Genomic DNA, 6310 nt, shown 5'->3' with positions numbered 1-6310 from the left:
GGGGTGATCTGGAGGGCTTGCTACATACAGTGAACATGTTCTCATTATCCAGGATCGAAGTGGGCAGAAGGTGCCTGTGAGGGTAGGATGGAGGGGAAGGGTCTGTGGGCTTATGGAAGAGATCCTGAGGCAGCTGCCTTCTTGTTTGCTCCCTTAGGCTGATTCTTGACCCCCAGCCTCCCTGCCCTTCCTCCTTGGTGGCTGAGAGGCTCAGTCCCCTCCCTGGAGGCCCACCAGAGAAGTCTGCAGGCCTGTCTGACCTGGATACAGCAGGCAGTGCTTGAGAGAACTAGATTGTGTGGGGATCCCCAACTTGTAACCTTGGACAAGTCATTTCTCTTTGGGCCTTTGTTTAGGGCAAACCTAAGTTGATCACTAGTGGATCCTCTAAGACCTCTAGTCTCACACACCAACAGTCTCTGTTCTCTGGGCCCCTGCAGGGGTTGGCCGATCGATTGCAGAAGATTACCTGGAGGAGGCAGGGCTGAAGCAAAGGTTGGCTAGGGTCAGGACAGGCCCAGGTGAGAGACCAGAGGAGACCCCCACCCTTGAGAGCTGAAGAAGAGGGGCTGGGAGGGCTGATTAGGGCAGGCCTCGGAAGCGCTCCAGGTGCTGGGGGTAGCTCCTTCCCTTCAGAGAGCAGAGCCCCCATGAGTAATGACCCTGAGGTCTCTGGCAGGACAAGGATTTCAAAGCACTTTTCCCACAAGAGCCCTGAGAAGCAAAGGCTACCAGGATTATTCTTGTTTATCAGAAGAGGAAACTGAGGCTCAGAGTGGTTCAGTGGGTAGCTTACCCTGGGCCTTACAGCAAGCAGGTGTCAGAGGTGGGACTGAAGGCCATCCTGGATGGGTCGTGGTTGAGAGATGTTGGGGGCAGGGGAGTTAGTTTGGGAGGTTGTTGACATTGGATAATGAAGTGTCGGATGATGGAAGAGACAGGCGGGGAAGACCCTGGACGGTCCACATCCTGCCTTGACACTGGTCCTCTCCGGCCATTCCCTCCCTTGTCACCCCACGGTCCTCTCCAGCCTCAGCTCAGGGGCCCGGTTCTCTCCACACCTTCCTCCTCTCCCCATATTACTTTGAATTGACTTTCCTTGGACCAGCTTAGTGACATCACTGTCACCAGAAACTCCCAGGTGAAGAGGCTCCGGCCACCAATGCAGAGTTAGTCTACAGTTTAGTTTGGGAGAGGTGCCCCGGTTCCCCCAGGCAGAGGCAGACCTGAACCCCAGCCTCCATGATCGCCATTGCGGCTTCCTCTCCTTCTTTAGCTCTCTCCACACACACTTCGGGGCTCTTCCCCTGACCTGCCAGTAGAAGGGCAGGGGCTCTGCTCAGCTTTGTCTTTGCACCCCCAGCAGGAGCACAAGGTGTTTAATCAACACTCATGACAGTGGAGCAAATTGAGTGGCAGGCTGAGGAGCCAGGCAGTGGGGAGCCATGGAACATTCTTGAGCAGAGACTTGATGAGACTTAAATTTGTCTCTTCTGAATTATTAGACCTCCTACTCTTCTTCCTGTGTTGTATCAGACTGGCTCCTCTGTACTGTGGCTTGGACAGGTGAATGGCTGTCTGCATCTCTCCTCCCCCTCCCCCTCATTCTAGCTCAAAGGTCCTCCCTCTTGCAAGACTCTGGGAAGGTCTCACTGGGCACAGCCCCTCATGCCTATACTCCTGACAAGCTATAGCTCAGATGCCTCCCAGGCTGCCTGGTTCTGTTTGGCTCCAATGGGCAGAACTACCCAAGTTGTACCAGAGAGGACCATTGAGGCTTGAGGTCAGAAACTTGTCCTAACCTCAAGGGCTGCATTGAGGTAGTGAGCTCTCCTCCCTGGAGGTCTGTGCTTGTCAGGTATTAAGCATTGGAGGCAGGGGTGAGCCCTGGGCTTCCTGACCTCCTCCAGGGTGCCAGGCCTGGTGCTTAGCACTAGCCATTCACATAGGAAAGGAAGCCTGCCCCTGCCTTCAGTAAGCTGACATAAAACATGCCACCGATGAGTAAATGCTGGTGAGAGACATATAATTACATGTACATTCATATGTCTATAGATAGGAGACAGGCCAGCTTCTGACCAGGAGAATGAGGAAGGGAATGCTGTTCCATCTGGAACTGGGGCCTTCAGAGGCAGGGTTGGGGGAGTGGGGCTGTGCCAGGCCCGGGACAGTGTGGACCAAGGCGCTGGTGCAGATAGGAAATGGAAGGGTAGGTATGAGGAGGCACAGGCAGGCCTGTTAGACCAAATGGAAAACGTAGCAGAGAGAGATCCCAGTCATTGGCCTCGATCCCAAAGGGCTCTGGGCACCAACCAGAGGAATCTAGAACAGGGGAGCCAGAGGGTTAGTCGTGTCTGTGCTTTGGGAATATCAACATTTCAGTCACGTGGAAGGTGGATTCCCTAGGGGAGTAACGGGGGTTATTGAGGAGGGAGGCCATGTGGAAGCTGTAGGTGGTGATACTGAGGGGAGTGCCGGTGAGCTGGAACGCGAGTGGTGGCCAGGGGAGGGAGAGACAGATTCTAGATGGGCCATTGGGGTGGGAACCAATATGTGGGGCAGAGAAGCTGAGACCCCTGTGCCTGGAAGGGTGCTGGTGCCCTTGGCAGAAATCAGGAAGGTTGAGAGTGTGGGGGAGGGCTGGAGATGGAAGGAGATTTGCCTTCCCCCCAACCCTGGAGCTGTCCAGCAGGAGGCTGGAGAGGGATGCAGGGCTCCGGGCAGGCCGGCGCACACCTCTGAGTGGCTGGGGCATCTGCCACGGTCTGGGGGCTGCCAATGACCCCCAACTGCATCATCCTGCAGCCCCATCCTGCTGTCACTGGGAGGCCTCGCTCTGCTCCAGCTGTTGCCTGGTACTTCTGCTGTTGCTATGGCGACCACAGAGGTGCTAACTTGCTAATGAGTCCCCTTGGGCCACAAATAACAATAATATCCTGGTTAATAGGCCCAGGAAAGATTCCTTGGGACCAGGCTAGAGGGAAGGAGGGAGGCAGAGCCTGGCTTGGGGAAGGGATGGGGGTGGGGATTGCCTTGGGTCTTCCCTTCTCTCCTGAAGGCCCAAGCCCAGGGACGCATGGGGGCCCCAGAGCCCGTCCTTTTACAGAAGAGGTGATTGAGCTGGGGAGAAGCTTTCTTAGGGGTCACAAAGACAGAATTTGAATCCAGGCCCTTTGGCTCCATATCTTGTGTGTTCCACTCTACCAACGACATAGACCAGGAGAGGCCTGGAAGCCAAGAGGGTCAGCTGCAGCTGCCCACAGCGCCAGGGTCCTAAGGTGGGTACTCCGTGATTCACTGCCACCATTTTGGAGGTTTCAGGGACTGAGCAGGCTCAGAGGCACAATCACTAGCCAGGGTCCTGGTCAGAGACTCCCAGTTCAAATCCCGGTGGTGCTGACTCATCAGAACTCCTATGGGAATTTATAGGAATTCCGAGGTTTTATAGAGCACTTGAGGGGGAAATGGGTAGCAGGAGAGAAGGGGGAGCATTACCATCCTCATTTTGCAGCTTCAGAGAAAGGACCAGGTAACAAAACAATTGCCCCTGCCCTCAAGGGGCTTCCATTCTCCTGCAAGATATTGAAGTAAACCGATAAGAAAGTGGGAGGGGAAGGAGGAGGGAAGAGAGCTAGTTCCACCCAAAGAAGGCCTCTTGGAGATGTGGAACCCTGAGAAGAACTGAGGAAGGAAGGTCAGGATTCTCTGAGGCCCAGTGGGTCAGGAGGGAGTGCACCCCAAGCGCTTGGGGGACCAGAAACAGCTGTTCGGGTAGATCGTGGAGTAGTACATGGAAAAGAAGGCTATGAAATAAACTTGGCGAGATAGGTGGGTGTGAGATTGGGAAGGGCTTTACAAGCCAAGGTGAAGGGTTTGAGTTTTACCTAAGAGGCAGGGAGGCAGGGTAGATGCTTGAGCAGAAGGGTGATCTGGTCAGAATCTGCCGTAGGAAGATCTTTGGGGTAGCTGTGTGTAAGATGAGGTTCTAGCCTCTTGTCCAGGGAAGAGGGGATAGGTGTCGGACCTGGGCTGATGGCTGTGAAGCAATCCCCAAATCGTAGTGGACAGTGACTTGAGGGGTCTGCCACTTGCTTGGGTGTCGGGCTGAAGCAGAGGGAAGGACCCAGGTGATTCTGAGGACCGGTGATCCCCTCAGCACAAAGAGGAGGTCTGGACAAGGGACAGATAGGTGGCAGTTTGGCTTGAACTAGGTAATATGGGATCTCCAGGTGGAGTGGCCAGCAGGGAGCTGTTGGGGCAGGCCTGGGCTTCAAGGGAGTATTGAAGACTGGCTGCATTGGTTTGGGAATCAGCTGGCATGGAAATGATCATTGAACTCATGGGAACTGGTGAGAACTAGCTCCTCCTTGAGGGTGTGGAGAAAAGGCTTTTGGGGTTGAGACAAATGAGCCAGAAAGCTGAGGTCTGTTTGTTGGTTTGGTTTTTAAATTTGATTTTTTGTTTTCCAATAAGGATCTACTTTCTCTCTCTCCCACCCCCATTAGGGTGTGAGCTCCTCTGAGGGCAGGGACTGTCTTGCCCCTCCCTTTGTATCCCAAGGGCTTGGCACAGCACCTGGCACACAGTAGGTGTTTAATCAGTGTTTGCTGATTGGCTGACTTACCCAGGGTCACACAGCTAAGCCAGGTGATGTCCAAGCTGGAATTTGAACTCAAGGCTCTCCTGTTTGCTTGTCTCTGAGCCTCTCTGTCTTCGTGATTGGACAAAATGATCTGAGGCCCATATAGCTGTAATGGAGTCGCTGGAGAGCAGGATGAGGCTCTGTTGGAGGACCCCAGGACTCCCCGCTGGCACAATCCATTTGGGCCTCGTGGGGAAGGGACTATCCCTGCCCCCCCACAATGAGCTACCTTGTGTTAGTGAGCTGTCCCTGTCCCTGTGAGTGCTCACACAGATAGCCTCAGTGGGCTCACTGGCCTTGCACAGCTCTGAGAATCTGTGATTCCTGAGGAGGGGGGAATGGAGTGGGCCCTCATCTGCTTCCACCCTCATCTTACTGAGGATCAGTGTAAGGCACTTAGCAGCACAGTGCTTGGCACGTAGCAGAAACCACATGGCTGCTCGCTCTTATGGCAATGTTGAAGCTGGAAGACCCCTTGCCTGCCGTCTGCCCTTCATCTGTGCCCCATGCCTGCCGTTCCCAGCATGCTCCCGGCTCAGCCCCCATGGCACTGATCCAGTATCTTGGGAGGAGTCTTGGCTTTGCTTTAGGTTTTGCACTGACCTCTCTGTGGATAATGGAAGGGAAGCCCCTTGAGGGCAGGGACAGTCTCTTTTCTTTTTTCTTTATCCCCAGTGTCTGGCACACAGTAGGTGCTTAACAAATGTTTGTTGAGTGAATGTCTCCCTGCCCATATCCATTCATTTGCCAAATAACCTTCTTGACATCTCTCCTATAAAGGGGGAGGGGAGGGAAAAGGAAGAGAAAGAACATTTATGTGGCACCTACTAGGTGCCTAGCACTGTGCTGAGTGTTTTTTTCCCAGGCCCTCATCACCTCACACCTGGACCATTGTCTCGATTTTCTCCCCTCTCCAGGCCATCTCACACTTGGCTCAAAGTGTCTGACCTTGTCTCTCCCTCCCCCTGCCCCTTGCTCAGCCTTGACCTTTCTGTAGAGTTTCCTATATTCTTATACCTATTATCTGTCTCCCTGGAGGTTTGTAGCCAGGATTATCCCCATTTTATAAATGAGGAAACTCGAGGCAGAGAGCACTGGAGCTCCTCGACCACACAAGTGGTGTCAGAGGCAGGCTTCAAAAGTGGGTCCTCCTGACCCCTGTTCCAGGGCTTGCCTGAGGGCTCATCGGCTAGTCCAGTACCCCAACTTTATAGATGAGAAGATTGAGGCTCAAAGAGGTTAGAATCCAGTCCAAAGGCAGCATCTGGGCGAAGTCGGCACCTCTTCAGGGTCTGGCTCGCTGATTGCATGGGCCACCCTTTCGTTTCCTCTCATGGCTCCCATCGCCCTGCCTTTGTACCAGCTGTCTTCCAGGCCTGGGTGCCCTCCCCTCACCTCTGCTTCTAGAATCTTTGCCTTCCCTTGGGGCACAGTATGGTGGCCTTCTCCAAGAGTCTCCTGGCTTTGGGTCATTCTCCCTTCCCTCCAGGTCTTGGCAGGCAGACCCCTCCCTGAGATGGCCCCTCAGGCTCAGCATGCCTGGATCTCAACCTTGATCTGGAGTTTCCTCTTCCTGCTTAGCCTCAGTGGGGGCCCTGAGCTACATCCTCCCCCGCATCTCGTGTGTGTGTGTGTGTGTGTGTGTGTGTGTGTGTGTGTGTGTGTGTG

The sequence above is a fragment of the Vombatus ursinus genome, unplaced genomic scaffold (assembly GCF_900497805.2).
Source record: "Vombatus ursinus unplaced genomic scaffold, bare-nosed wombat genome assembly UNPS02014176.1, whole genome shotgun sequence".
NCBI classification, from domain to species: Eukaryota; Metazoa; Chordata; class Mammalia; order Diprotodontia; family Vombatidae; genus Vombatus; species Vombatus ursinus.
Note: the sequence above shows the minus strand (reverse complement) of the source record.